Consider the following 10,626-nt stretch of genomic DNA (forward strand, 5'->3'; position numbering starts at 1 on the left):
TATATTTTTTTAAATTTATTTTTTGCAGCATTGGGTCTTCATTGCTGTGCGCGGGCTCTCTCTAGTTGCGGTGAGCAGGGGCTACTCTTCGTTGCGGTGCGTGGGCTTCTCATTGCGGTGTCTTCTCTTGTTGCAGAGCACAGGCTCTAGGCGTGTGGGCTTCAGTAGCTGTGGCTCACCGGCTCTGGAGCGCAGGCTCAGCAGCTGTGGCTCAGGGGCTTAGTTGCTCCGCGGCATGAGGGATCTTCCCGGACCAGGGATTGAACCCGTATCCCTGCATTGGTAGGCGGATTCCTAACCACTGCACCGCCAGGGAAGCCCCCTTCATTTTAAAGTTTGATTCTTTTATACATGTACAGAATAATTTCAGTGTGAAATAGCAAGCATGTCAGAACAAGAAATCTCCAGACAAAGAAAGAAAAATATAACCTCCGTAGGTTATGACTATCACTGAAATAAGGGCACAAGGGATTATGGCAATATTAAATAGTGTCATTGATTAGTGAATGATCCTAGTGGGAAGTTAGGGCCAGGAAATTTTCTAAAGAACATGTGTTGATCAGGTGATAGCTTCCCTTTCTCCATCTAGGTGTGTAACGTGCCCACACACAACCTTTAGTAGGGGTGTGACCATCAGGGGCCACAGGAACAAAGTAAATAATAGCCACACTCCATCGAACACCTACGATGTGTCACAATGATAGGTACTTTATATATTTTCAATATACTATCTACTACTTTCCCAAAACTCTCACAGAAAACAGATGCTGAAAGGTTAAATAATTTACCTAAAGTCCTATGTCTAGCAAACCAGAGAATGGATCCCAGGCTTCATTCTTTCTATTAGACTAAGAACTTTCAGTTTGGAAGGAATGTAACATTATGAAGTGGATCAAGACATCAAACACAGTTTTCACCAAATAGTTCTGCAGACCTCCCTATTTCACGTCAGACCCTAATCTTTGTGCAGGGGAAGTAAAGATGAATAACAGATCTCTGCCATTACAGAGCTCATGCTCCAGGCACACAAGCAAATTTAATAGTAATTCATGCTACGAAAGAGGCACGGATATGCTTCTCTATAAATGCAGGGAAGAGAAGGGGGGATGGTTGCAGGGTGCTTGTTGTGGGCAGGTTTCTGAGGTCATGGTACACTGAGGTGAGTATTATTCACCACTAGTCAAGACTGGCTGGGAGTGGACTGAGAGGAGAAGAGAGAACAAGAGCTGAGTGGTGTATGTCATGACAAGGTCATTAGAGAGAATGGGGAACCACCTTGTGTGGCCCATGAGAGCCAAGGGAGAGTCCATGAAGACAGTTTATTAGTTTCTCAGAATCATGAGGACTATTTATTTATGTATGTATCTATTTATTTATTTATTTTTGGCCATGTTGGGTCTTCGTTGCTGCACGTGGGCTTTTCCCTAGTTGCAGCAAGTGGGGGCTACTCTTTGTTGCAGTGCACGGGCTTCTCATTGCAGTGGCTTCTCTTGTTGCGGAGCAGGGGCTCTAGGTGCGTGCGCTTCAGTAGTTGTGGCTCGCGGATTCTAGAGTGCAGGCTCAGTAGTTGTTGTACATGGGCTTAGTTGCTCGGCAGCATGTGGGATCTTCCCAGACCAGGGCTCGAACCCATGTCCCCTGCATTGGCAGGCAGATTCTTAACACTGTGCCACCAGGGAAGTCCCCTCCAATTGTTATTCATTTTATTGTTCTCTTTTCTCTTTCCTCCTATTAATCATTATAATTAGCTCTAACTTTTTTCTCTCCTTTCTGTTCCTGTCCTCTTTTCCCTCTTCTAGTCTTCTTTTGCTCATCATTTTTCTCTCCAAATATTTTTTCATTATTTTTTACCCAGATTATAACCTTAGCCAGTGAGGGGCAGCACTCACAGCTAAAGAGTTGTTGACTTCAAATCTCTTATAGTCCTCTGCCTAATAGTCTTTATAAGTCTTTTTTTTCCTGTTTCAGTTATACCTCATTTTAAGAAAGGAAGCAAGTGGAAATTCCCTGGTGGTCCAGTGGTTAGGACTCTGGGCTTCCACTCCAGGGGAACTGGGTTCAATCCCTGGTGGGGGAAGTAAGATCCCGTGAGCAGCACAATGTGGCAAAATAAAATAAAATTAAATTAAACTAAAAAAATAAAAAAGGAGGCAAGCACTTTTAGTAGATTACTTGGTTCCTTTGTAGATCTGTACACTCTTTTAAGACCCATGCCTTTAAATATAGATATTTTAAAATTGCATTTCATGAAAAAGTTAAATTTAATTTCCTGTGCTGTATCCATAGTAGTTAACATTTATTGAGAACAAGCTAGTTGCTTGTTCTATGCATGTCATGTTTATTTACTGACTTACATACCTAGAAGAGCATAGCGCATGTATTTTACCTGGAAGAGCACAACATCTGACAAAACAGTTTTTTTTTTAAGTTTTTTGAAAAAAATATTACATGTCCAATAAATAAAATGACGACAACACAAATAAGTGCATAGAAATTAGCTTGTACCCATAATTCCATGATCCATAATTGGTTAACACTTTACTATATATCCTCATACATGCATACATGTTTTATAGACACACATATTTTATAACTGAGATCATACTGCACACATAGTTTTTTAACTGCATACACAATTTTGTGATACAGTATTTCTTGATGTTGAATGGGGCTTATACGTTAAGCTCTAGCAGGAAACCAGAGCCGTGTATGTTCCCTTTACTGAAGAAGGGTCCTCTTCTCTTTGGAAAAGTCATCATTTCCCATTGGCCACACATATTCAGATTGCTGTGGCAAGGATGACCCATGGTGGTGACAATGACAGATTGAGAGGAAGTAGAGAAAGGTTGTTATCCTAAAACCTTTGTAGTAAACTTATTGTTATTTTGGAGGAAGCTAATGAAACATTTCTCAATTTCCATGAACTGTATGATTAAGCATGCATCTCTTACCATTCTCCAAAGGGTGACATTTTTCTAAAGAGAGGCATCTAAGTGCCCTGAGAAGGTAGCAAATATAAGAGAAGACCTTTATTTAGTGGTCCTAATGAGCTCCTTACACTGATTCTTCCTGTTTTTTACATTACATAAAAATATAGAACAGATACAATGGTAAATTTCTATAAGGAGGTTTCATTAAGAGCTAAAATCTTAAAAAAAAAAAAAAAAAGAGCTAAAATCTTTGGCCTAATTTGGAAGAGGCTAAAAATTACAGGGTTCATATAGGTCAGTAATGTTTTGGAACAGCAGCAGATGAGGAGATTCTGAAATTCTTAGAGTATGTCACAAGAAGTTGAATTATAGACTGTAGGTTAGACCAGAGATAGACTTTAGCTGGGAAAAGGAAGAAGAGATAATGATTAGTGTGAGTTGAGTTTTTGCAGCAGTCAGAATTAAACACATAGTGATCTTTGAAAGGAAAAATTAATGAAAAGTAGTGTTTATATAACTACATTTTAAAGAAGTAAACAGTTCTTAGAATGTTGGCCTTAAGCTGACAGAATATTTCCTTTAGCTAGATATTCTCTTATTTTAGACTATATGTAAAAGAGAACAAACAAATTGCCAAGTGGCCTCCTGTCAAATCAACAATTATTTTACTCCACTCACATTCCATGCAAGTTTAAATGAATGCTATAAAATCTTAAATCTATAGACTGGGTGTACTTTCACCCAAGTCCTCCTACTGAGAACTCTTAATTAACAACTTATTGGCAGTTTAACCTTAATCTGCTTGTTAAACTATGTGTTGGTGTGAGACACCAGGAATGTCTCATGATGATCACATTTACCATTTATGCCATTTGCAGCCATATGCTATTAACAAAATGGTCATTTTGCATATAGTTCACTCCTACCTAGTTTAGTCCATGATATTATACTTGTGAGAGCATATCCAGATGCTGTGTTCTCTATTTAAAACAGTATTTTCCAATCAGAAATGTGTGGCCCTTGATTTATGGATATTGAGTATATGTACTGCAGTGCTAACCCAATATTTTCAATAAAGGAATTTATGCATTCAGAAAAAAAATAAAGGCACTTGTGAACCCTCTGCTTCAGAGATGATATAATTGGTATATTGTGTGCCCTTCTCTTATGGCCCCACCCGTGATTAGTGGTTTCCTGAGGACGGGACTTTCCAATGGGTGAGTAACACTAACAGTGACTCATCTGAGGAAATCAAGGGCAAGTTGACTTTGAAAATATCAACTGAACTTATCTGAGGAGTCAACATAGAGATGAGGGGTGATTTATATCTAACAAGTGAGAACCTGGCTTCTTGGTGTCCCACTAGTTTTACTCTGCAGCTGATGTCAACTAGTTTTTTAGCTATATTTGGATGTCAGTTGTGCCTGTGGATAACATTATATGTTACCATTATAAGATCTTTAAAAGATAGCAGTGCCTTTTTTTTTTTTTTCTTTTCTAGTAATGTGGAGTGGTTGGTTGCAGACTAAACCTTCCCCTGAGAATCAGAAATGCTGGACAATACATAAAACCACTGCTTAAAGACATTTGGAAACTATGAAGCTACTAAGGGCTTTGATAGGTCAAGATTCCCAGGAGAAGGTGCATTGGACACATTGAGGAACCTCCTTAAATCTTCTAGGCCCTAACTGTTCTCCAGGTCCTCAAACTTACTGTGGACACAAGGTCACAACCATTTCTTCAACAAGCTTTGCAGGCTGCCTCAGCCTCCCCCAAGGTGAGTGCTAGTCTCCACACAGACTCCATGGCTCCTGATGTGGTATGAGTTGCTGCAGCTATGGCACCAGGCCCCACCATACCCATCAAGGATCTGATTACTCTCACTAGTTCTGGAGTTAGAAGAATCAACATGTTGTAGGGTATGGGATTCAGTTTCCTTGGTGGGTCTGAAGAGACCCGTTGAAACATCAGGAATGCATAGAAGTTAATGTCTTGTGGGTAAATTTTGACCAATGAAAGTTAAGTCAATCAATAGAGGGAGCCATTGAATAAATTCCTCTCTCTTTCTCCCCCTATCAGACTACTCCAAGACAAAGTGTTTCTATACAGTGAGCCTCTCTTCATGAAGCGGTGGTCATCTGCAGTAATACACTAGCTCATATTTCCTTTTCCTCCTTTTCTACCCACTTTATTTTCCCTTTACTTTTACTATCTCAGAGTTATACCTCCCTGTTAAAAATTAGCACTTAACCTTTACCTCAGGATCTATTTTCTAGGGAACCTAGGCTAAGACAGAATGCAAGAATAGAGAAGTGAGCCCAGTTTGGCCCTAAGTTCTCCTTTTAGATGTTTGTCTGTTTGTAAGTAGAAGCCAGGAGGCTGAGAAGCTAAGCAAAATTTCTAGCAGTCTTACAGTGCTGGTGGTCAAAAATTGGACTTCAGGCCAACCAAGGAGAGGCTCAGGCAAACATTCCAATTTTAACTTACAACTCTATAAGGGCTAGACATTAAATCAACTTAATCCTTGATTTAATTAAAATTAATCTTCCTTTTATCTAACTACCAAACAAAAATGAATGCTCTCTAGAAGATATTATCTAGAGTCTTAAAATATCACTACAATTTATCAAATGTATTTTCTAGCTGCTAATGAAAAATTACTAGGAGGCAAAACCACATGACTGAAAAATAAGAGAAAAACAGATTATAGAAATATACTTACTGGAGATCCAAATATTGGAATTATTATACGTGATCTTTAAAATAACATATTAATATGTTCCAGAAATAAGATCACAAAATGGAAAATCTCAGCATAAAACTCAAAAATATAAAAATTCTTCAAATGAAATTATAGAGCTGAAAAAATATAATAACTAAAATTAAAAAGTTAAGAGCAGTAGATTAGAAGCAATTTAGGAGAGCATTAGTAAATTGGAACATACATTGGGAGAAAATCTTCTGTACAAAGCACAGAGAGAAAAACAGAATGGAATATACAAAAAAAAAAAAGAGGAAGCATAAGAGATATATGGGAAATAGTGAAAATATTTAACATATATGTAATTTAAATCCTACAAAAAACAAACCAAAACAAATTCAGAAGAGACAGATGAAGCAGAGATAAAATTTGAAGATCAAAATGATGTTCATAATAAACATGAAGCCACAAATTCAGGAAACCATAAACATCATTTAAATTAAATACAGAGAAAGCATACATATAGGTGTATCATAGTAACATTTTTCAAAACCAAAGACAGAGAAAATATTAATACAAGCTAGAGGAAAAAGATGTATGATTTTTAAAATAGCCGTGATAAAACTGATGCTTGAATTCTCAACAAAAGAAAGTAGACCACAAACATCAAAGTGACAACTAATGTCAGAGCTAGAAGAAAATAACTGTACTAGAATTTTGCACCCACTGAAAAATAACTTTCTAAAATGAAAGTGAAATAAAGATGTTTTCACATGAAAAAACTGAAAAAATTATTCACAGTAGACTTACACTAAAGAAATACTAATGGGAATTCTTTAGTCAGAAGGTAAATGGTTCCAGATAGAAAGCAAAATGAAATAGGAAGACATAATGAACAACAGAAAGGGTAAATACATGGGTAAATCTAAATGAATATGAAATGTCTTAAACAATAATAATATTGGAAGGGAACCCTCTTGCACTGTTGGTGGGAATGTAAATTGATACAGCCACTATGGAGAACAGTATGGAGGTTCCTTAAAAAAGTAAAAATACAATTACCATATGATCCAGCAATCCCACTACTGGACATATACTCAGAGAAAACCATAATTCAAAAAGACACACGCACCCCAATGTTCATTGCAGCACTATTTACAATAGCCAGGTCATGGAAGCAACCTAAATGCCCATCGACAGACAAATGGATAAAGAAGTTGTGGTACATATATACAATGGAATATTACTCAGCCATAAAAAGAAACAAAATTGGATCATTTGCTGAGACGTGGATGGATCTAGAGACTGTCATAAAGAGTGAAGTAAGTCAGAAAGAGAAAAACAAATATCGTATATTAACGCATGTATGTGGAACCTAGAAAAATGGTACAGATGAACCGGTTTGCAGGGCAGAAATTGAGACACAGATGTAGAGGACAAATGTATGGACACCAAGGGGGGAAAGCGGTGGTGTGGGTGGTTGTGTGATGAATTAGGATATTGGGATTGACATGTATACACTGATGTGTATAAAACTGATGACTAATAAAAACCTGCTGTATAAAAAAATAAATTCAAAAAAATTCAAAACTTCAAAAAAAAAAAAGGATAAATAGAAGTTGTCTGAATAGTTATTGAATTTTTGGTTTTTTTTGTTTGTTTGTCTTTATGTCCTTATTGGAGGATAATTGCTTTACAATGGTATGTTAGTTTCTGTTTTATAACAAAGTGAATCAGTTATACATATACATATGTTCCCATATCTCTTCCCTCTTGCATCTCCCTCCCGCCCACCCTCCCTATCCCACCCCTCTAGGTGGTCACAAAGCACCGAGCTGATCTCCCTGTGCTATGCGGCTGCTTCCCACTAGCTATCTATTTTACGTTTGGTAGTGTATATATGTCCATGCCTCTCTCTCACTTTGTCACAGCTTACCGTTCCCCCTCCCCATATCCTCAAGTCCATTCTCTAGTAGGTCTGTATCTTTATTCCCATCTTACCCCTAGGTTCTTCATGACATTTTTTTTTTCGGAGATTCCATATATATGTGTTAGCTTACGGTATTTGTCTTTCTCTTTCTGACTTACTTCACGCTGTATGACAGACTCTAGGTCCATCCACCTCACTACAAATAACTCAAATTTGTTTCTTTTTATGGCTGAGTAATATTCCATTGTATATATGCGCCACATCTTCTTTATCCATTCATCCAATGATGGACACTTAGGTTGTTTCCATCTCCCGCTACGGTAAACAGAGCTGCAATGATCATTTTGGTACATGATTCTTTTTGAATTATGGTTTTCTCAGGGTATATGCCCAGTAGTGAGATTGCTGGGTCATATGGTAGTTCTATTTGTAGTTTTGTAAGGAACCTCCACACTGTTCTCCATAGTGGCTGTACCAATTCACATTACCACCAGCAGGGCAAGAGTGTTCCCTTTTCTCCACACCCTCTCCAGCATTTATTGTTTCTAGATTTTTTGATGATGGCCATTCTGACCGGTGTGAGATGATATCTCATTGTACTTTTGATTTGCATTTCTCTAATGATTAATGATGTTGAGCATTCTTTCATTTGTTTGTCAGCAATCTGTATATCTTCTTTGGAGAAATGTCTATTTAGGTCTTCTGCCCATTTTTGGATTGGGTTGTTTGTTTTTTTGTTATTGAGCTGCATGAGCTGCTTGTAAATCTTGGAAATTAATCCTTTGTCAGTTGCTTCATTTGCAAATATTTTCTCCCATTCTGAGGGTTGTCTTTTGGTCTTCTTTATGGTTTCCTTTGCTGTGCAAAAGCTTTGAAATTTCATTAGGTCCCATTTGTTTATTTTTGTTTTTATTTCCATTTCTCTAGGAGGTGGGTCAAAAAGGATCTTGCTGTGATTTATGTCATAGAGTGTTCTGCCTATGTTTTCCTCTAAGAGTTTGTTAGTGTCTGGCCTTACATTTAGGTCTTTAATCCATTTTGAGCTTGTTTTTGTGTATGGTGTTAGGGAGTGTTCTAATCTCATACTTTTACATGTAGCTGTCCAGTTTTCCCAGCACCACTTATTGAAGAGGCTGTCTGGGAAAATAGCACTTTTAAAACAGAAGGGAGCTTTCAGCTTGAAGCGGCCAAGGTGCAACTTTCTTGGGTCATCCCAAATATGGGTTCATATGACACCAGCCACCTCCACCTTGCCGCCTAAGTTCAACCCCAAGGAGATAAAAGCTGTATATCTGAGGTGCACTGATGGGAAAGTCGGTGCCACATTTGCCCTGGCCAGCAATATCGGCTCCCTCGGTCTGTTTCCAAAAGAGGTTGGTGATGACATCACCAGGCAACTAGTAATTGGAAGGGTCTGAGAATTACAGTGAAACTGACCATTCAGAACACACAGGCCCAGATTGAGATAGTACCTTCTGCCTCTGTCCTGATCATCAAAGCTGTCAAAGAACTGCCAAGAGACAGAAAGAAGCAGAAAAACATTAAGCACAGTGGAAACATCACTTTTGATGAGATTGTCAACATTGTGCAACAGAAGAGGCACTGATCTTTAGCTAGAGAACTCTCTGGAACCATTAAAGAGATCCTGGGGATTTTCCAGCCCGTGGGTTGCAATGCTGATGGCTGCCACCCTCACGACATCAGAGATGACATCAACAGTGGTGCAGTGGAATGCCTAGCTAGTTAAGGACTACAAAGGAAAATAATTAAATAAAGGGTTATTTGATGACCGATAAATAAATAAATAAGAGGGGAGTCAGAAAGTGGAAATTAGGACAAGATTCCTTGGTGAAAGTGCTTCTTCACCAGAGGTGGTAAAGATACTATAGAAGTTTGGAACTGATGGTGGGAGCCTTTGTGAACCAAGTTAAGATCTGAAATTTAAGTAAGACTTAGTACCAGAAGTGCAATTTATAATAGCAATAGAATAGGGAGCTCTTGAACTGAGAAACTGGGAAAGCTACCTCTTCCCGCACTTCAAAAGATCCTCCTTCAAACTGAGAAAAATCTGACTTATTTAAGTATAATTGACAAAGTATTGTGCAACTAAAACATCCAAAGGAAGCTGCTCTAGGGAAACAAAAGGGCAAAAAAAAAAAAAGACCTGAAAATAGATACAAAACTTCCCTACAGATTAACAACACTCCCTACAAAAATATCAGCCCAAAGCAGAAGAAAAGTGCAATATAACATTCCAACATGAATAAAGAGGCATAAAATCTTGATGCAATTGCAGACAGGAAATAAAACAATAAAAAATAAATATATGACAACATACAAGGGAACTCCCATAAGGCTATCAGCTAATTTTTCAGCAGAAACTCTGCAGGCCAGAAGGGAATGGCACAATATATTTAAAGTGATGAAAGGGAAAAACCTACAACCAAGAATACTTTACCCAGCAAGGCTTTTGTTCAGATTTGATGGAGAAATCAGAAGCTCTACAAGCAAAAATTAAGAGTTCAGCACCACCAAACCAGCTTTACAACAAATGTTTAAGGATCTTCTCTCGGCAAAAAAGAAAAGGCCACAACTAGAAACAAGGAAATCGTGAAGTGAAAAACTCAGCAGTAAAGGCAAACACACAGTAAAGGTAGGAAATCATCCACAAACAAAACTCATAGGGAGGATAAAAGACAAGAGTAGTAAAATCATCTATATTTACAACAAGCAGTTAAGGGATACATGAAACAATTAGATATTAAATATTATATCAAAAACAGTAATCATGAGGGGAGGAGAATACAAATGCAGGGTTTTAAAAATGCATTTTAAATGAAGGGATCAGCAATTAAAACAATTATGTATATAGACAGCTATAAAAAAAAAACTCATGGTAACTGCAAACCAAAAACCTATAATAGATATACACATAAAAAAAGAAAAAGGAATCCAAACATAACACTAAAGGTAGTCATCAAATCATAGGAGAAGAGAACAAAAGAAGAATGGCAAAAAAAGACATACAAAAACAAATCCCGAACAATTAACAAAATGGCAATAAG

At 37.6% G+C, this 10,626-nt stretch overlaps 1 pseudogene across 1 annotated transcript; it reads left to right on the forward strand.

Moving 5' to 3' along the window:
- Nucleotides 1-8,790: 8,790 nt before the first annotated feature.
- LOC307186389 (large ribosomal subunit protein uL11-like) lies at nucleotides 8,791-10,123 on the forward strand (annotated as a pseudogene). Its single transcript has one exon. The product of its transcript is annotated as a large ribosomal subunit protein uL11-like (transcript).
- Nucleotides 10,124-10,626: the final 503 nt, after the last annotated feature.

Source organism: Stenella coeruleoalba (genome assembly GCF_951394435.1).
Source record: "Stenella coeruleoalba genome assembly, chromosome: 5".
NCBI classification, from domain to species: domain Eukaryota; kingdom Metazoa; phylum Chordata; class Mammalia; order Artiodactyla; family Delphinidae; genus Stenella; species Stenella coeruleoalba.